The 21221-nt window shown below is 38.9% G+C and overlaps 1 long non-coding RNA gene across 2 annotated transcripts in view; it reads left to right on the top strand.

The window, feature by feature from the left end:
* Positions 1 to 21221, top strand: part of LOC147340761 (uncharacterized) — a 150112-nt gene that overhangs the window by 22257 nt on the left and 106634 nt on the right. For both annotated transcript variants that reach the window (XR_015159124.1, XR_015159123.1), the window contains exon 2: positions 9313 to 9343. This is a non-coding gene — a long non-coding RNA (uncharacterized LOC147340761). The remainder of the gene's footprint in view (positions 1 to 9312; positions 9344 to 21221) is intronic.

Genomic DNA, 21221 nt, shown 5'->3' with positions numbered 1-21221 from the left:
GTATGTAAAGATTTGCACTAATTCATCAAACACTGGGCATCTTCTCTATTCATAGCAGTAAGGTTCACACAGTAAAGTGAACCAGATAGAAATAATAGTTTCAAGGTGAAATCCTCTTTTAAATAACAATTTGGTGAAGGCAGTAATTACTATAAGAGTTTAGATATATGGAATGACATCAGATGGTGAATAATAAAAGATATAGATGGCATTGAATTGAGCCTTGAAGGATGAGTGGACTTCAGATAGATGGAAAGGATGATGGAGAGCAGTCCAGATATAATTATATGAGCAATTATGCATTGAGGTGTAAGCACTCAACGACCAGTGAATACATCTACCTGAATGCAGTAAGGAGTTCACTCTGGGAAGTAAGAAATAATAAAACTGGAGACAGAGACTGGAATATAGAGGTATTTCTTAAATACAAAGATGAGGATGTCCTCACTAAGACTGGCTGTACCATGGGAGTTTTATGTCTTTAACAAGTGGGGAATGGAATTGGTCTTGCCACTTAAAATCTGGTAGAGCTTGTGTAAGAAAACCTGAGCCTCTACCTGCCCACTGAGCAGATTTGTGAAATCTTGGATACTGCCTTGGTTCTCTCATTTGATCTGAAATTTCTCTTTTTAGATTAGAGTCCTATTGTTAATCATTGTCTCTTTGGCTGACCCCTTCCTTTTAGGTGGGCTTCCCTGATAGCTCAATTGGTAAAGAATCCGCCTGCAATGCAGGAGACCCCAGTTCGATTCCTGGGTCGGGAAGATCCCCTGGAGAAGGGATAGGCTACCCACTCCAGTATTCTGGCCTGGAGAATTCCATAGTCCACGGGGTTGCAAAGAGTCAGACATGACTGAGTGACTTTCACTTTCACTTTCCCTTTATGGACTGTGTCTAGCATTTTGTGTTCCCAGACTAGTATATCATGTTCTAAACTCAGAACTATGGTAAGTAAACCCACCTGATTCTAAAAATCACCACTACTTTGAAATTACTGCTGCCATACCACAACCATGATATCAAATAATTCCTAGGTATCATTAATACAGGTTACACCCAAGATTGCTTTGCCCCTTTTGTGTTGTAACTTTAACATACTCCTCACTCCAACCTCTATTTCCTCACAAAGCCTTATAGTCTGTTTCCTGCTCCTTCCTCTTCACTGTGGGTTTGATGCTGTCCCAGTGTGTCTCACAATTGAAGCAAAACATGATCAAGTCCTCTGTCTTATAAAGACCTCTGGTTTAGAGACAACAGAACAAAGTCATAGAATGGCAGATCTGTGAAAAACCTTAGAGTTAAGCCAGCAAGTCTAAACCCTTCATTTTACAGAGAAGAACATCTAAAACTCAGAAGAGTTTAACTGACTTGTCTACTTTCTGTTTATGTCTCCAGATGTTTTTAAAGAGCAAATAAGCAAAGGGGTTAGCATAATATCCCTCTTGTATGTCTTTGATACATGGAAGAAATTTGTCCCTATCTTCCACCAAAGGTGTTTCACATTTTCACCACTGTCCTCAACTACCTCCTTTCTAGCTGATGACCATGTCTCCTACACCACAGAGAAAATATATATGACTCAGTAAGTGTCAGAGATCAATAAATGTCAGCTATGATTACTTCTTTTGTTCCTTGTAGTCTTAGTAGCCAGGCCTTTGGATCTCTCAGAACTTTCTACCCCATTTACCACTGATCTACATAATGTAAAGCTCTTCAGTTCACTTCAGTCACTCAGTTGTGTCCAACTCTTTGAGAACCCATGGACTTCAGCACTCCAGGCTTCCCTGTAAATCACCAGTTCCCGGAGGCTGCTCAAACTGATGTTCATTGAGTTGGTAATGGCATCCAATCATCTCATGCTCTGTTGTCCTGTTCTCCTGCAATCAATCTTTCCCAGCATCAGGGTCTTCTCTAATGAGTCAGCTCTTTGCATCAGGTGGGCAAAGAATTGGAGTTTCAGTTTCAGTATCAGTTCTTCCAGTGAATATTCAGGACTGATTTCCTATTGGATGGACTGGTTGGATATCCTTACAGTCCAAGGGACTCTCAAGAGTCTTCACCAACACCACGGTTCAAAAGCATCATTTCTTCGGTGATCAGCTTTCTTTTTGGTCCAACTCCCACATCCATTGGAGAAGGAAGTTGCGGGGAGCGAGCTCCGCCTCTGGCAAAGGTCATGAGGAAGGAGGCTTGGCATACGCAAAGGCGGGATCAAGCCTCAGGAGTCTCCCTGGAAATTCTCGAGCAATCTACCCCCAAAACCAGAGTCTGCCTACTTTCTGCTTTGTGCTTTCACCTACACCTCTGACTTTACGGGGGGCTGTCCCCCGCGACCTCTCTGAAAAAAGAGTTAGCTTACAGCTCCAGTTAATAATTCCTGGGTGTGACAGTGTTTAACCTACAAACTCCTTTGGAAATCCTCTAGCCTGCCTGAATAGGTTTTTCCGGCCACATGTGATTGTTCAGAGCCTCCCAACTGTGAGAGGCAGGAGATGTTCTAAACTGTCTAAACACAGATTCTTTTGAGTAGTTAAAAGATTGATTAGAAATTGTATTGGTGAAGGGATTTTCACTTGTTGGGCCAATGTTTGCTGCTAAGTTTCCATATCCCTTACCTGCTGTGTCCCTGGCAGTGTATTGATTAATATAGTTGGTGTAAGTAGTAGCTTTAATGTTTGTAACCTGGGACCCTTGAGTTAATTCTTTTTCTTGTTATAGCCCACCACACCTTTGCTCTGTAGGAATGCAACTTTATCTAATGCTTTTTGGAGGCTGGCGCCTGACTTGAGAATAATCACCTTTAGAGAAAAAGGCCTCCGGGCCAGAAGATGATGCAAATCACCTAAACTTTTGCATATGATATGTTTGCAGGAAGAAAGCCTGGCTTACTGCATGACTCTACCCCTTCCCCCGTTATCCTCTATGCATAACTTAAGGTATAAAAACTACTTTGGAAAATAAAGTGCGGGCCTTGTTCACCGAAACTTGGTCTCACCATGTCGTTCTTTCTCTTACCTTCTGGCTGAATTATTCAGCCTCTTTTCTACACTGAATTTCCTCACTGAGCTATCCTTATTTCAGCCTCTTTTCTCCACTGAATTTTCCTACTGAGCTATCCTCATTCTATTACTCTTTATATCCTTAATTAACGTTTAATTAAGCAATTGTTTCCTGATCTTCGCCGACGCCGTCCCCGCTTCGAATTCCCTGGATCAGCCGGGGCTGGTCCCCGGCAGGAAGTGGCAACCCACTCCAGTATTCTTGCCTGGAAAATCCCAGGGACAGAGGAGCCAGGTGGGCTGCTATCTGTGAAATCACACAGGGTCGGATACGACTGAAGCGACTTAGCAGCAGCAGCAGCCCACATCCATACATGACTACTGGAAGAACCATAGCTTTGACTAGACAGACCTTTATTGGCAATGTCTCTGCTTTTTAATATGCTGTCTAGATTTGTCATAGCTTTTCTTCCAAGGAGCAAGGCTCTTTGAATTTCATGGCTGCAGTCACCATCTGCAGTGATTTTGGAGTCAAGAAAATAAAGTCCGTCACTGTTTCCATTGTTTCCCCATCTATTTGCCATGAAATGATGGGACCAGATGCCATGATCTTAGTTTTTTGAATGTTGAGTTCTAAGCCAACTTTTTCATTGTCCTTTCACTTTCATCAAGAGTCTCTTTAGTTCCTCTTCACTTTCTGCCAAAAGGATGGTATCATCTGCATATCTGAGTTTATTGATATTTCTTCCAGCAATCTTGATTCTAGCCTGTACTTCATCAAGCCCAGCATTTCACATGATGTACTCTGAATATAAGTTAAATAAGCAGGGTGACAATATACAGCCTTGTCATACTCCTTTCTCAATTTGGAACCAGTCTGTTCCATGTCCAGTTCTAACTGTTGCTTCTTGACCTGCATACAGATTTCTCAGGAGGCAGGTCAGGTGGTCTGATATTCCCATCTCTTTAAGAATGTTTCACAGTTTGTTGTAATCTACTCAGTCAAAGGGTTTGGTAGTCAATAAAGCAGAAGTAGATGTAATTTGTGAAATTCTTTTGCTTTTTTATATGATCCAATGGATGTTGGCAATTTGATCTCTGGTTCCTCTGCCTTTTCTAAATCCAGTTTGAATATCCAGAAGTTCTTGGGTCACATACTGTTTAAACCTAGCTTGGGGAATTTTGAGGATCTCTTTGCTGGCGTGTGAGATGAGAGCAATTGTGTAGTAGTTTGAACATTTTTTTGGCATTGCCTTTCTTTGGGATTGGAAAGAAAACTGACATTTTCCAGCCCTCTGGCCACTGCTGAGATTTCCAAATTCTCTGGCATATTGAGTGAAGCACTTTGACAGCATCATCTTTTAGGATTTGAAATAACTCAGCTAGAATTCCATCACCTCCACTAGTTTTGTTTGTAGTGATGGTTCCTAAGGCCCACTTGATTTCCACATTCCAGGATGTCTGGCTCTAGGTGAGTGATCACACCATCATGGTTATCTGCGTCATTAAAATCTTTTTTGTATAGTTCTATGTATTCTTGCCAAGTCTTCTTAATATCTTCTGCTTCTGTTAGGTCCATATAATTTCTGGCCTCTATTGTGCCCATCTTTGCATGAAATATTCCCTTGATATCTCCAATTTTCTTGAAGAGGTCTCTATTATTTCCCATTCTATTGTTTTCTTTATTTCTTTGCGTTGTTCACTTAGGAAGGCTCTCTTATCTCTCCTTGCTATTCTTTGGAACTCTGCATTCAGATGGATGTATCTTTTCTCTGTTGCTTTTCACTTCTCTTCTCTTCTCAGGTATTTGTAAGCCCTCCTCAGACAATCATTTTGCCTTTTTGCATTTCTTTTTCTTGATGATTGTTTTAATCACCGCCTCCAGTACATTGTCAGAAACCTCTGTTCATAGCTCATCAGGTACTCTATCAGATCTAATCCCTTAAATCTGTATAATCATAAGGAATTTGATTTAGGTCATGCCTGGGTGGTCTAGTGGTTTTCCCTACTTTCTTCGATTTAAGTTTGAATTGTGCAATAAGGAGTTCATGATCTGAGCCACAGTCAGCTCTCTGTCTTGTTTTTGCTGACTGTATAGAGTTTCTCTAAAGCTGTGCCCATCCTTAAAATTAAGGAGAACACTTTCTTGTCACTAATCCATTTACCTCTTTTCTGGATTCTAGTCCTCATACTTTCAGGGACCTCTACTCTTTTAATGTATTTTAATATTTTTAAATGTAGCTACTCTGTTTCCATTCTGGTCTTTTAGTATATGTACATATACATATTCAAGCTGCTCTCATTTTTTAAAATTCCCATTATTCTGTCCCTTCTTCCTTTGGATCACAGCCTTCTAAAAATTATAGTCTACTCTAACATATTTGTTTTCATCTCTATTTTTTCCATTACTTCTGTTTGGATTATATCTCCTGAACTCCACTGACTATTCTTGCCAAGATTCCTGTTAGCTTCTTCATTGCTATGTTACAGTCTATGAAACTCTTCTCCCTTGACATTTTGATGTCAAACTCTCCTACCTTCTGAAATGTTTTACTTTTTATCTTCTCTGTGATATGCCTTCCTGCCTCTAAATATAAATCTTACATGTTAGCTTTGCCATATGCTGTTTCAGTTCAGTTCAGTCACTCAGTCATGTCTGACTCTTTGTGACCCCATGGACTGCAGCACGCCAGGCTTCCTGTCCATCACCAATTCCCAGAGCTTACTCAAACCCATGTCCATTGAGTTGGTGATGCCATCCAACCATCTCATTCTCTGTCGTCCCCTTCTCCTCCTGCCCCCAATCCCTCCCAGCATCAGGGTCTTTTCCAATGAGTCTGTTCTTCACATTAGGTGGCCAAAGTATTGGAGTTTCAGCTTCAGCATCAGTCCTTCCAATGAATATTCAGGACTGATTTCCTTCAGGATGGACTGGTTGGATCTCCTGCACTCCAAGGGACTCTCAAGAGTCTTCTCCAACACCACAGTTCAAAAACATCATTTTTTCGGTGCTCAGTTTTCTTTATAGACCAACTCCTACATCCATACATGACTACTGGAAAAACCATAGCTTTGACAAGATTGATCTTTGTTGGCAAAGTAATGTCTCTGCTTTTTAATATGCTGTCTAGGTTGACTATAGACTTAAATTTTCTTCTTTTACTCTGCTCACTTTCTTTGGGTGATCTCATCAGTTACTATGGCTTCACATATCACAGTAAGTGGATGATTCCCACATGTCTCCTTTCATTGTGAAAATATCACTTGGTCTTCAAAATTACCTATCATAATGTCTACATGACTGGACTAAGTATATTGACTCAATATCTTCAAACTTTCCCTCCAAACATTTTCATCATCACATGTTCCCTTTCTTATTATCTGCTACCATTCATCTATTTGCTGAAGACAAAAATCTAGAAGTTACCCCTAATTCTTGTCTATTAGTATACCTTTTATCCAATTACTCACCAGATTTCCTGTTTCTTCTACCATATTAATATAGTTTCCTTTTCTTTTCCCATTTTCACTGCCTTAGTTCTGTCCCACATCATTTCATTCCTATATTATGAAGATACTTATTCAAAAAATGTTTACTGACAGCCTACTATGTGCCAGCCACTGTTTTTAAGTGCTGGCAGTATAATAATAAACAGACTAATCCCCATTCTCATCAGACTTACTTTCTACTGGAAGACAATAAACAAGTGAATAAAAAATACAATTTTTGACAAGTATTATTAAGAAAGTGGGGGCTTCCCCAGTGGCTCAGTGGTAAAGAAATACCTTGCTAATGCAGGAGACACAGGAGATGGGGGTTCAATCCTTGGGTTGGGACAATCCCCTGGAAAATGGAATGACAGCACACTCCAGTATTCTTGCCTTGAGAATCACATGGACAGAGGAGCCTGATGGGCTACAGTCCATACAGTTGCAAAGGGTTGCACACGACTGAAGCAACTTAGCATATACTCAAATTAAGAAAGTAATGCAAGGGAGTCAGGATTGGGTGAGCATGTGTGTGCATATTTCAGACAGAGTTGCCAGGTGGGACACATACTAGGAAATGTAATTTGAATGGAAATCTGAATGATGACAAGGAACCAGTCAAGTGAATGGAGGAAGAACTCTCTTGAGAGAAACAAGTGTAACCTGAATGAAGAATGATGTTAGTGATTTCCATGTAGAACAAGAGGGTCACTGTGACAGAAGCTTAGTAGAGAAAAGTGAGAGAAGATGAAGTTAGAGAGAAGCCCAGATAAGATCACATAGGCCGTTTTGGGCTGTGCTACTGAGCTTGTATTTCTAGTCTAGGTTTAATGGAAATACAAATCAAGGAATTATTGTGATCTGATATATATTTTTGTTTCTGTGTAGGGAACAGGCTAGTATAGAGGAGAAAGTATAGATGTGGGGAGATTGGATAGGAAACTAATGCAGGTGTCCAGGTGAAAGATGACTAGAATGATAGAAACTGGAATGGTAAGAAATAGATTTCAGATATATTTTAGAGCTGGAGCTGACAGAAGTTGCTGATGAAGATGAGGAAAAAAGAAATCAGAATGTTTCTTCATAACTGGCCTTTCTTCTTCCAGTTTTACCTCCTTAAAATCCATTATCATAAATAGTGTCAGTGTTGTTTTTGTAATAGTTTCATTATCACAATATTCTATCTGTGTGGTTATCAAACATGTGTGCTATTTGCCTCTAGGACATGTTTGGCCATGTCTGGAGACAGTTTGTGGGCTTCCCTTGTGGCTCAGCTGGTAAGGAATCTGCCTGCAATGCGGGAGACCTGGGGTTGATCCCTGGCTTGGGAAGATCCCCTGGAGAAGGGAATGGCTACCCACTCCAGTATTCTTGCCTGGAGAACACCATGGTCTATAGTCCATGGGTTGTTGCAACTTGGAAGTGGGGTTGTTACTGGAGGAGTAGGTAGAGAGAATCCATGGATGCTGCTAAACATTTTTCAAAGCCTAAATCAGCCCCCCACAACACAGAATTATTTGGCCTAAAAAACCAAAAGTAATGAGGTTGATAAATCTTGCCCCACTCAGTTAGTGCTACCTCCTCTGAAAAGCCTCAGTTCAGTTCAGTCGCTCAGTCATATCTGACTCTTACCACAGACTGGTAAGGAATATTCAAGTTCTGAATGCAAATCTATGTGACTTCAAAGTTCATGCTCTTATCCAATATTCTATCCCATTCTTTCTAAGGCCTCATTAACCATCAGAATCACCTAGAAAGCTTTAGAAATGAAGATTCTCACATAAACCAAGTATGAAAACCTCTGTGCTCTATTAAGGAGGAAAGAAAGACCAACATTATACACCGTCCTTCTCCCACATCCTCACTACCACACAACACTGCAATATTTTGCAACATCAAAGACAATAAAATCCTGTGGGTCATGGTTGAACGCATAGTCAAAAGAACAGTGATAACATTCTTGGACCCTGTTGATCTAGTGGAATTCTAGACAGATTTCTATTTTAAAGGTTCTTTTTTTCTACCATTTGTTATTGAGAAAATAAAGAGAGGTATTTCTGCTATATACACATGTCAAGATGAGAGCACAAAAACATTAAGAAAATGAAGACCACTGTTTTAAGTAGGTTGAGAATACTACTTAATAAGATATGAGTAAGAATTTAAGTATGTCTGTGTTAAGACCTTGGACGGTGTTGTGGTGGCTAGAATACCATGGTTTTCATAGGTTCTTATAACTTTAGAGAGTCCAGTTCATTCTGTGGAAATGGTATTTTCTCCTATTAAATTGTCCATGAAGCTATTCTTTGAAATAGACTGCAAGTTTCTATTCCAAGGTTAGTAATACTGTCTTAGCTTCACTGAACTAAAATAATAAAATAGGTAGGTAGGTATAAATAAATATGTAGATAGATGAATGATAAATCAGTTTTCAACAAAGCAAAGAGAGCATTAATAACTTTTGAATAGAAAGTTGTAGTTTATATTTTATAGAATAATTATAGTGTGTCTATGATTTATATATTTTAAATAACCAGAAATTAAGTGGACATGTAAATGGTGGTGTCCTTAGGCTACTATCATATTAAAATTGAGAACTGGGCCTTGACTTGGTTTTATGTGGCTAGAGACAAAGAGCAATAGGATATGGCACCTATTAAATGTTTGATTTGTTCCCGTTTTTTCAAAGATCTGGATTATAACAGATATATAATTATATAATACCACCATTTGTACTTGACAAATCATTTAGAGACTGTCACTTAAAATTTCTTGAGGGAGTCTTTATTAAAGGGTGTTTTTTTTTTTTTTTTTTCACCTACAGAGCAGCATGGACATATCTCAGCCTATGATAGGTAAGAAAGGAAATATTTTTAAACAAATTATGTATAAAAAAAGCTCTTATTATCTCTAACATCATAACAAAGAGTCATTCATTAATTATGTATTTATTGAGATATTACTATATTACTGGTACTATTATAGAAACACTAGAGCCAAGGCTTTTATTTTTATTATTTAAAAAAAATTTTAAAGTCTTTATTGAATTTGTTACAATATTGCTTCTGTTGTATGTTGTGTTTTTTTGGCCTCGAGGCCTGTGGGATCTTAGCTCCCCTACCAGGGATTGAACCTGTACCCCCTGCATTGGAAGGTGAAGTCTTAGGCTCTGGACCACCAGGGAAGTCCTAGAGCTAGGGCTTTTAAATCACCTGGTGCCTTGTTACAATCTTTGCTGTACTCTTCAATGGCATTTCCATTTTACCATTGTTGGGGTTATTCTACCCAAGCCTGACTTTACAGCTAATGCTGTGAGTCTGTTTTTTTTATCTTTTTCCAAGCATGAACTCAGTTGCAGAGTGCCTGCATGAAGAGGAAAGAAAAATTTTAAACCTTTCCTATAAGGTGTAGGAGAGAAATTAACAGAAAGCTTCAGAAATTGAAGGTCACCATGAGAAATCTTGTTGCCTTACAAAGTAAGGGGGAGAAAAAGGACATAAGTACTTTGTTTACTTTTATAAGAAAGTATTGAATTTTGGGGCTGCTACACATACATTTATAATTTGTTGTAGTTCTTTGTCTCTTTCCCGAGAAAATAAGATTATGTTGTATTTAATAGGCCAGTGTTGTACTTTTTCTATATAAAATTGGAGGTAAATGCTAGTTATTGGTTTAATTTCTCCTAATTTTCCATTCTTTCTTGCTAGAAATTGTCAGACTTCCTGAATTGATCCTATAATTATTGTATAGTTCTTTACCTTTTATTTCCTTTTCTCTAAGGAGGCAGTGCAGGATTTATATAAGCATTTACTCTGAAGCTAGACTGCCTGCATTCTAAATCAGCTTCCCTATTTACTAGGTTTTTACTTTGGACAAGTCACATATGCTCTCTGTGACTCATTTTTCTCATATGGGAAATTAATAATGTCCATCTTATAGATTGTTTTGAAGAGAAAATGGATTAATACATGTAAAGTGCTCAAAACAGTGACTGACACAGTATAAGAGCTGTATAGAATTTGCTATTATTATTGTAATTATTATTTTATCACTTGGATTTTTTTTGTTCTATCTTCTGCATATGTGTTCAATTCCTCTTTTCACCTCTTTTGATAAAATTTAAAAAAATTGGATATTGTTTAGTTTCCAAGATATTATTCTTATTCTCTCATTCCTCTTTATATTGCATCCCCCCCCCCCTTTTTTTTTTCATGGACATTAAATCTTCCATCTGTCTAAGGTGTGAATTCAGTTCAGTTCAGTCATATCCAACTGACCCCATGGACTACAGCATGCCAGGCCTCCCTGTCCATCACCAACTCCTGGAGTTTGCTCAAACTCATGTCCATCGAGTTGGTGATGCCATCCAACCATCTTGTCATCCATCATCCCCTACTCTTCCTGCCTTCAATCTTTCCCAGCATCAGAGTCTTTTCCAGTGAGTCTGGTCTTTGTATCATGTGGCCAAAGTATTGGAGTTTCAGCTTCAGCATCAGTCCTTCCAATGAATATTCAAAACTGATTTCCTTTAGGATTGGCTGGTTGGATCTCTTTGCAGTCCAAGAGACTCTCAAGAGTCTTCTCCATCATCACAGTTCAAAAACATCAATTCTTCAGCGCTCAGCTTTCTATAGTATGAAAAACATGTGAATTAGAGGGTTTAAAACATATTTTTATCTATGTGCTCTTGAATTGTCTTTTTTTCCCTATTTCTGTTTGTTCATTTTGGCCTGTGTTTTACATTGGAAAAGTGAAAGTATTAGTTGCTAAGTCATGTCCACTCTTCGTGATCCCATGGACTGTACCCTACCAGGATCCTCTATCCACAGAATTCTCCAAGCAGGAATACTGGAGTGGGTTGCCATTCCATTCTCCAGGGGATCTTCCCAACCCGAGGATCAAACCCAGGTCTCCTGCATTGCAGGCAGATTCTTTACCATCTGAGCTATCAGGGAAGCGCTTCACACTGGAAGTTGTATTAAGTCTCTAGTCATTCTTGACTCTACACACATGTTTAAGAGTGAAAAAAGAGCTGTCAATTTATATTTATATTTAAGAGTGATACTGAAAAGCTATTTGAAAGCTCCTTGTTCTTCTGTTCAGTTCAATTCAGTCTCACTGTCGTGTCCCACTCTTTGCGACCCCATGGACTGCAACACGTCAGGCTTCCCTGTCCATCACCAACTCCTGGAGCCTGCTCAAACTCATGTCCATTGAGTTGGTCATGCCATACAACCATCTCATCTTCTGTCATCCTTCTCTTCTTCTGTTCCTTCATCATTCTTCTGTTCAGTTCAGTTCATTCACTCAGTCATGTCTGAGTCTTTGTGACCCCATGAATTGCAGCATACCAGGCCTCCCGGTCCATCACCAACTCCTGGAGTTGACCCAAACTCATGTGCATCGAGTCAGTGATGCCATCCAGCCATCTCACCCTCTGTCATCCCCTTCTCCTCCTACCCCAAATCCCTTCCAGCATCAGTGTCTTTTCCAATGAGTCAACTCTTCGCATGAGGTGGCCAAAGTATTGGAGTTTCAGCCTCAGCATCAGTCCTTCCAATGAACACCCAGGACTGGTCTCCTTTAGGATGGACTGGTTGGATCTCCTTGCAGTCCAAGGGACTCACAAGAGTCTTCTCCAGCACCATATTCTTCTGTTAGTTAACTGGTAATCTTCCCTGTAGACTGATTGTACAGATACATGGATGTGGGGGAGTGTGCTTCCGATTTGTATCTGTATGAGGTTTTTAATGTGTGAAGTTTTGTCCCTTTGGGGAGGCCCTGGTTCTTCAGAGATGATTTCTTTCATCTCTTGCCTGGTTGTTTATATCTGGGGAGCCATAAAGAGTGTGGGGATCTCAGTGTTCAGTATGAAAACTTTTACTTTATCCCACTGTTTTTTTAAAAAATGTTTCTTTCTTCCACCTGCCACTTTGCTTGATTTCACTGGAGACTTTAATTTCTCTAAAGGATAGATACCTAGTCAACTATTAAGGTGAAGAAGGGCCTTTGAGAATCTAACTTGTTTTTATAGTCTTTACATAATTCTCTTTCCTGTTTTGTATTTTCTTTCCCATCATCTTCTGAGGTGTCTCAGGCTCCTGAGCCTTTCCCAAGTTCCAGGTATTGTATTAGTTTGGTTCTTACTAGCACCCCCTCTGTAGGCCTTTGACATGGGTTTTTATCAGATTTGTTCAGTCAACATTTCTCCATTTTCTGTCTTTCAAAAATCTAATATTTCGTATTAAGTTGCATCTCCTTTGTCCTTATGGATTTATGCTTTTTTTTTTTTAATCACTCATAGTGTTTAAGGGCACAGGTTCTATAACTGAACTCTCTGGGTCTGAGTCCTTGTTCCATATTACCATTAAGAGATCATAGGCAACTTGTCTGGGTCTCTGTTTATTCTCATTTATTTTCTTGTTGAAACATAAGGATAATAAAATCACCTATATCATAGGATTTAGTACATGTAAAATACTTGGAACAGTGTCTGGCCCAAAGTACTGATGAATAAATAGCAACTGGTATTAGTATTATCAGTATTAATATTATTATTATATTATCATTATTTAAGATTTTCAGGTGAGAAGAGATAGACACATGTATTCAGTTGATTTATTCTGTTACTCTCTGTTATTCTCTACTTTTCTGGAGTTATTATCAGATTCATAATAATAATGATTGCCCTTGTAGTCACAGGACAGCTGCAGCAGTTTCATATATCTCATGCAGATATGACAATGTCCAGAGGGAGAAATGGGGGCATGCCATTGGTGTCTTCTGAGGAATAAGGGACTATTTCTCAGAAGCTCCCAACAAATCTTCACTTATGTCTCATTGGCCACAATTAGTGATTATCCTTAAACCAAACACTGGCAATGAGAATATAGGACCACATGGTTGGTCCTATGAATTGATCAAGATTTATGCCTGAGGCTAAGCCTCTGAGTCATGTGGGAAAGGAGTGGAAACATGAAATAAATTGTGTCTTTGCAAGGGAAAAGAGGGAGGAGTGGATATTTGTAGGCAACCAATTAGTACCTATAGCTTTGATGAGCATATCAGGAAAGAAAAAGTTGATTTCCCCAATGATACTTTGTCTAGTAAGTATTCTGCTGTGTCTAATACTAGGCTAATTGGCATTCAAATCAAATTTCTATTGCAACTAAAGTCTTGCTTATCACCATTTTTCATGTAAGCAGTTTCATAATTTGGGCCCAAATAAAAACGATACATCTCCCAAAATTAACTGCTTCTTTCCTCTTCAGGCATTATGTATGAGAGAAATGAAAATTGCATAAAAGAAATATAATCATATTTTACAATCAGAAGTGAATATCAGTTCAGTTTCTTGACTTCTACCAATGCCCAAAGAGTATCCTAGTAAAAGTTCATGAGTCCCCTTCCTGACTTCCTATCTTCCTGAGTCTTTAGAAAATGAATTATAATTCTTCAATTTGCCTTATGTTCTTTTTTTTTAATTTAAAATTTATTTTAATTGGAGGCTAATTACTTTACAATATTGTATTGGTTCTGCCACACATCAACATGAATCCGCCATGGGCTACACGTGTTCCCCATCCTGAACCCTCCCCCCACCTCCCTCCCCATACCCTCCCTCTGGGTCATCCCAGTGCACTAGCTCCAAGCATCCTGTATGGAACCTGAACTGGCGATTCATTTCCTATATGATATAATACATGTTTCCATGACATTCTCCCAAATCATCCCACCCTCTCCCTCTCTCACAGAGTCCAAAAGACTGTTCTATACATCTGTGTCTCTTTTGCTGTCTTGCATACAGGGTTATCGTTAACATCTTTCTAAATTCCATATATATGTGTTAGTATACTGTATTGGTGTTTTTCTTTCTGGCTTACTTCACTCTGTATAATAGGCTACAGTGTTCTTTTGTGAGCTAATTGCAACAGCACTTTATAATTAAGAGTGCTTAAGAATCAAACTGTGGAAGTTGTGATAAATAAGTCTGTTGGCAATGAAGAGACAGAGAAATGGATTATCAGATGCTCATAGGACTTCTTGAAGTTTGAAGAGTCACATCTGTTTCTGCTATACTTCATATTTTTCCTTTCCTTCTGAAAGTGCTTTGTGTCCCTGTTGACTTGCAGATATGTAAATAAACCTTATCCAAGCATGCTTACTTTCTGGGAAAGTTTTCAGGCGATATACAGCAAAAAGTTATGGTATATTCACTTTCAGAGCCTGAAAAATGTATTCTTAAGATTCATAGGCAAACTTTCAATTTTAGAGGGATACACTGAAAGCTTATGCTGTATTTCATAGTGTTCTGAATTGGAAGGAGGTAAAAAATGTTTCTACTATGGAATGCACTGATGAGAATAAAAACTAATATCTCTAAACAAGTTCAGTAAGACCTTGAATATTCTTGAGTTTTCTACTTTTCCTACATTCAAGTGTTCTAAAAATATTCATATAATTCAGCACTAGAAGCACATAATCCAAAATACAATCTGCAGAGATATTCTTTGGCAAAGATTCTTTTCAGCTTTAAAGATTAAAATGTTTTTTTTTTTTTAAGTAAATTTTTGTTTATCCACGTGTGTATTCATTTCTGTGGTTATCAGTCATATTGATTTTACCATTTTAGATGGATTTGAATTAAAAGTCAGAAAAATGATAAATAATTGTGGCATCAGAAGGACAACATAGTTATTTCTAAAACTAAAATAAGTGAATCAACCAAATATATTCTTTTATATGTACTTGACATTCATTAACATTGTGTCAAACCTCCAAACCAACAGAAAATAGTTGATTCATTTTATCTCAAATACCACACACTTGACCCCATTTAAGTTCATTGACTAGATCTTTGAATTTAACTACTTGTAGGAAATTTCAGTTCTCTATTGTTGAAATCTATCACTTGAGATTATGATAGACGTTCAGTCCTAGACACATTAGTATAAGAAACTAAGACTATGCTGATTTATTATTCAGTTGTATGCACCAGAGAGCTGTATGCTTGTGTATAATCAGTTAACCAAAGCACATTTGGAAAGTACTGTATATCTAGTACAGTGTTAAGTGTGAAGCAAATTAGGGAGGAGTTAGAATACACGATCCCTATTACTTATTCCAAATTCAGACTTAAATTGAAGAAAGTAGGGAAAACCACTAGACCATTCACGTATGACCTAAATCAAATCTCTTAGGATTATACAGGGGAAGTGAGAAATAGATTCAAGGGACTAGATATGATACAGTGCCTGATGAACTATGGGTGGAGGTTCATGATATTGTGCAGGAGACAGGGATCAAGATCATTCCCCATGGAAAAGAAATGCAAAAAAGCAAAATGGCTATCTGGGGAGGCCTTAGAAATAGCTGTGAAAAGAAGAGAAGTGAAAAACAAAGGAGAAAAGGAAAGATATAAACATCTGAATGCAGAGTTCCAAAGAATAGCAAAAAGAGATAAGAAAGCCTTCTTCAGCAATCAATGCAAAGAAATAGAGGAAAACAACAGAATGGGAAAGACTAGAGATTTCTTCAAGAAAATTAGAGATACCAAGGGAACATTTCATACAAAGAAAGGCTAGATAAAGGACAGAAATGGTATGGATCTAACAGAAGCAGAAGATATTAAGAAGAGGTGGCAAGAATACACAGAAAAACTGTACAAAAAAGATCTTCACGACTCAGATAATCACGATGATGTGATCACTGACCTAGAGCCATACATCCTGGAATGTGAAGTCAAGTGGGCCTTAGAAAGCATCACTATGAACAAAGCTAGTGGAGGTGATGGAATTCCAGTTGAGCTATTTCAAATCTTGAAAGATGATGCTGTGAAAGTGCTGCACTCAGTATGCCAGCAAATTTAGAAAACTCAGCAGTGGCCACAGGACTGGAAAAGGTCAGTTTTCATTCCAATCCCAAAGAAAGGCAATGCTTGCAAAGAATGCTCAAACTACCTCACAATTGCACTCATCTCACACACTAGTAAAGTAATGCTCTAAATTCTCCAAGCCAGGCTTCAGCAATACGTGAACCATGAACTTCCTGATGTTCAAGCTGGTTTTAGAAAAGGCAGAGGAACCAGAGATCAAATTGCCAACATCCGCTGGATCATGGAAAAAGCAAGAGAGTTCCAGAAAAACATCTATTTCTGCTTTATTGACTATGCCAAAGCCTTTGACTGTGTGGATCACAATAAACTGTGGGAAATTCTGAAAGAGATGGGAATACCAGACCACCTGACCTGCCTCTTGAGAAATCTGTATGCAGGTCAGGAAGCAACAGTTAGAAGCGGACATGGAACAAAAGACTGGTTCCAAATAGGAAAAGGAGGACGTCAAGGCTGTATATTGTCACCCTGCTTATTTAACTTATATACAGAGTACATCATGAGAAACGCTGGACTGGAAGAAAGACAAGCTAGAATCAAGATTTCCGGGAGAAATATCAATAACCTCAGATATGATATGACATTACCCTTATGGCAGAAAGTGAAGAGGAACTAAAAAGCCTCTTGATGAAAGTGAAAGTGGAGAGTGAAAAAGTTGGCTTAAAGCTCAACATTCAGAAAACGAAGATAATGGCATCCGGTCCCATCATTTCATTGAAAATAGATGGGGAAACAGTGGAAACAGTGTCAGATTTTATTTTTCTGGGCTTCAAAATCACTGCAGATGGTGACTGCAGCCATGAAATTAAAAGACGCTTACTCCTTGTAAGGAAAGTTATGACCAACCTAGATAGCATATTCAAAAGTAGAGACATTACTTTGCCAACAAAGGTTCATCTAGTCAAGGCTATGGTTTTTCCAGTAGTCATGTATGGATGTGAGAGTTGGACTGTGAAGAAGGCTGAATGCCGAAGAATTGATGACTTTAAACTGTGGTGTTGGAGAAGACTCTTGAGAGTCCCTTGGACTGCAAGGAGATCCAACCAGTCCATTCTGAAGGAGATCAGCCCCATGATTTCTTTGCAAGGAATGATGCTAAAGCTGAAGCTCCAGTACTTTGGCCACCTCATGCGAAGAGTTGACTCATTAGAAAAGACTCTGTTGGTGGGAGGTATTGGGGGCAGGAGGAGAAGGGGACGACAGAGGATGAGATGGCTGGATGGCATCACTGACTCGATGGACGTGAGTCTGGGTGAACTCCGGGAGTTGGTGATGAACAGGGAGGCCTGGCATGCTGTGATTCATGGGATCGCAAAGAGCTGGACATGACTGAGGGACTGAACTGATCTGATTGCTTATTCCAGGTTAGACACCTTTGAGAAAAGTATAGTGTCTAGAATGAAATCAGTGGTTTGTTTCAACTACATGATGATTCACCTATGCTGGGTTCATTTCTGGTAGTCATACTTGGACATTCATCTAGGTGCTAGAACTGTGTATGTAGAATAAAGAGGACCTCAGTAGGTGAGAGTTGTCATTGGCATGTATGGAAGAAAGACTGTACTTGTTTTGTGTGATAGAGAATATAACTGGGACCAAAGAGTTGGTAGATGTTACACAGAAAATGAATTCACCTTAAGAACATTTTTTTTTCCTAACTGCATCTGTTGTGGAGGGTTGAGTTATTCATACTTCTCAATGATGGCACATTGACATCACTGCTGTTTGCAAGGCCCATACTTGTTTATTTTTACCTATTTCCATTTCTCACCCCCCAAAGTAACTGTTCTAATCTTTTAATGTTTAAATCTGTGCTTATGCGCAGTCATGTCTGAATCTTTGTAGCCCCATGGACTGTAGTCCGCTAGGCTCCTCTGTCCATGGAATTTTCCAGGCAGGAATACTGGAGTGGGTTTTCATTTCCTACTCCAGGGGATCTTCTCAACCCAGGGATCAAATTTGCATCTTTGCATCTCCTACATTGACAGGTGGATTCTTTACCATTGGTGCCAGCTGGGAAGCCCAATGTTTAAGTGTACTTATAAAATGTGTTTTGTTTTTTTTCTGTTTTTGTTGTTTTGTTGTCATGTATTTTTAGTTTACATAAATTGTACTGAGATAAAGGTCTTCTATTTAATGTTCTTTTTATTTGATTTTTAAGTTCTATATAACTTGCTTTATGTATGTCTATTTTGTCATTTCTAAATGCTCCATATACTCCATAATGTACATCCAACACATTTTACCTATAGAACACCAAGTAATGCACATCCCAATCACCTTTAACAACATTGAAGATAATAAAAGCCTTTTGTACTTACTTTTGTGTGAGCATATATCCTGGCTTACACAGTCTCTGTGTACTTAGTTTGACTAAGTAGTTCCAAATTGCCCTCAAGTATGGCTCCTTACATGAACAGTGTGTGACAGATCCTGAAGTGCAAGGGTTAGCAAACTTTAACTGTAAAGGATCAGATAGTAAATAGTTTAGGCTTTTCAGGCCACATAAAGCATTTTTAAAAAATTGAGTTATACTTTACTTAGAATACTTGAAATTATCCAAATAATTGTAGGAAATTTTAATTCTCTACCATTTGCTGAAATTTATCACTTGATATTATGATACATTGGCTTTATTCAATGTATTTCCAGTACAGCTAGTAAGCATCAGGTGTACAATATAGTGATTCACAATTTCTAAAGGTTATACTCCACTATAGTTAAAAAGAAATATTGGCTATAATCCTTGTTCTGTACCGTTGTGTTTATTTTATACATAAAAGTTTGTACTTCCTAATATGCTAACCCAGTCTTGTGCCTCCCCCCTTCTCTATGCCCACTCAGATGAAATCAGAGCAGATCAGTTGCTCAGTCGTGTCCGACTCTTTGCGACTCCATGAATTGCAGCACACCAGGCCTCCCTGTCCATCACCAACTCCCGGAGTTCACTAGACTCACGTCCATCGAGTCAGTGATGCCATCCAGCCATCTCATCCTCTGTCGTCCCCTTCTCCTCTTGCCACCAATCCCTCCCAGCATCAGAGTCTTTTCCAATGAGTCAACACTTCGTATGAGGTGCCCAAAGTACTGGAGCTTCAGCTTTAGCATCATTCCTTCCAAAGAAATCCCAGGGCTGATCTCCTTCAGAATGGACTGGTTGGATCTCCTTGTAGTCCAAGGGACTCGCAAGAGTCTTCTCCAACACCACAGTTCAAAAGCATCAATTCTTCAGCACTCAGCCTTCTTCACAGTCCAACTCTCACATCCATACATGACCACAGGAAAAACCAGAGCCTTGACTAGACGAACCTTTGTTGGCAAAGTAATGTCTCTACTTTTGAATATGCTATCTAGGTTGGTCATAACTTTTCTTCCAAGGAGTAAGCATCTTTTAATTTCATGGCTGCAGTCACCATCTGCAGTGATTTTGGAGCCCAGAAAAATAAAATCTGACACTGTTTCCACTGTTTCCCCATCTATTTGCCATGAAGTGATGGGACCGGATGCCATGATCTTCATTTTCTGAATGTTGAGCTTTAAGCCAACTTTTTCACTCTCCACTTTCACTTTCATCAAGAGGCTTTTTAGTTCCTCTTCACTTTCTGCCATAAGGGTGGTGTCATCTGCATATCTGAGGTTATTGATATTTCTGCTGGCAATCTTGATTCTAGCTTGTCTTTCTTCCAGTCCAGCGTTTCTCATGATGTACTCTGCATATAAGTTAAATAAGCAGGGTGACAATATACAGCCTTGACGTCCTCCTTTTCCTATTTGGAACCAGTCTTTTGTTCCATGTCCGCTTCTAACTGTTGTTTCCTGACCTGCATACAGATTTCTCAAGAGGCAGATCAGGTGGTCTGGTATTCCCATCTTTTCAGAATTTCCCACAGTTTATTGTGATCCACACAGTCAAAGGCTTTGGCATAGTCAATAAAGCAGAAATAGATGTTTTTCTGGAACTCTCTTGCTTTTTCCATGATCCAGCGGATGTTGGCAATTTGATCTCTGGTTCCTCTGCCTTTTCTAAAACCAGCTCGAACATCAGGAAGTTCACAGTTCACATATTGCTGAAGCCTGGCTTGGAGAATTTTGAGCATTAGTTTACTAGCGTGTTAGATGAGTGCAATTGTGAGGTAGTTTGAGCATTCTTTGTCATTGCCTTTCTTTGGGATTGGAATGAAAACTGACCTTTTCCAGTCCTGTGGCCACTGCTGAGTTTTCTAAATTTGCTGGCATACTGAGTGCAGCACTTTCACAGCATCATCTTTCAGGATTTGAAATAGCTCAACTGGAATTCCATCACCTCCACTAGCTTTGCTTGTAGTGATGCTTCCTAAGGCCCACTTGACTTCACATTCCAAGATGTCTGGCTCTAGGTCAGTGATCACACCATCATGATTATCTGAGTCGTGAAGATATTTTTGGAAAGTTTTTCTGTGTATATTTGCCACTTCTTCTTAATATCTTCTGCTTCTGTTAGATCCATACCATTTCTGTCCTTTATCGAGCCCATCTTTGCATGAAATGTTCCTTTGATATCTCTGATTTTCTTGAAGAGATCTCTAGTCTTTTCCATTCTGTTATTTTCCTCTATTTCTTTGCATTGATTGCTGAAGAAGGCTTTCTTATCTCTTCTTGCTATTCTTTGGAACTCTGCATTCAGATGTTTATATTTTTCCTTTTCTCCTTTGCTTTTTGCTCCTCTTCTTTTCACAGCTATTTGTAAGGCCTCCCCAGACAGCCATTTGGCTTTTTTGCATTTCTTTTCCATGGGGATGGTCTTGATCCCTGTCTCCTATACAACGTCACAAAGCTTATCCCATAGTTCATCAGGCACTCTA

Source organism: Bos grunniens, chromosome X (genome assembly GCF_055505025.1).
Source record: "Bos grunniens cultivar Pamir isolate PY7600 chromosome X, Bosgru_T2T1.0, whole genome shotgun sequence".
Classification (NCBI taxonomy): Eukaryota; Metazoa; Chordata; class Mammalia; order Artiodactyla; family Bovidae; genus Bos; species Bos grunniens.
Note: the sequence above shows the minus strand (reverse complement) of the source record. Positions and strands in the feature narration are given on the sequence as shown.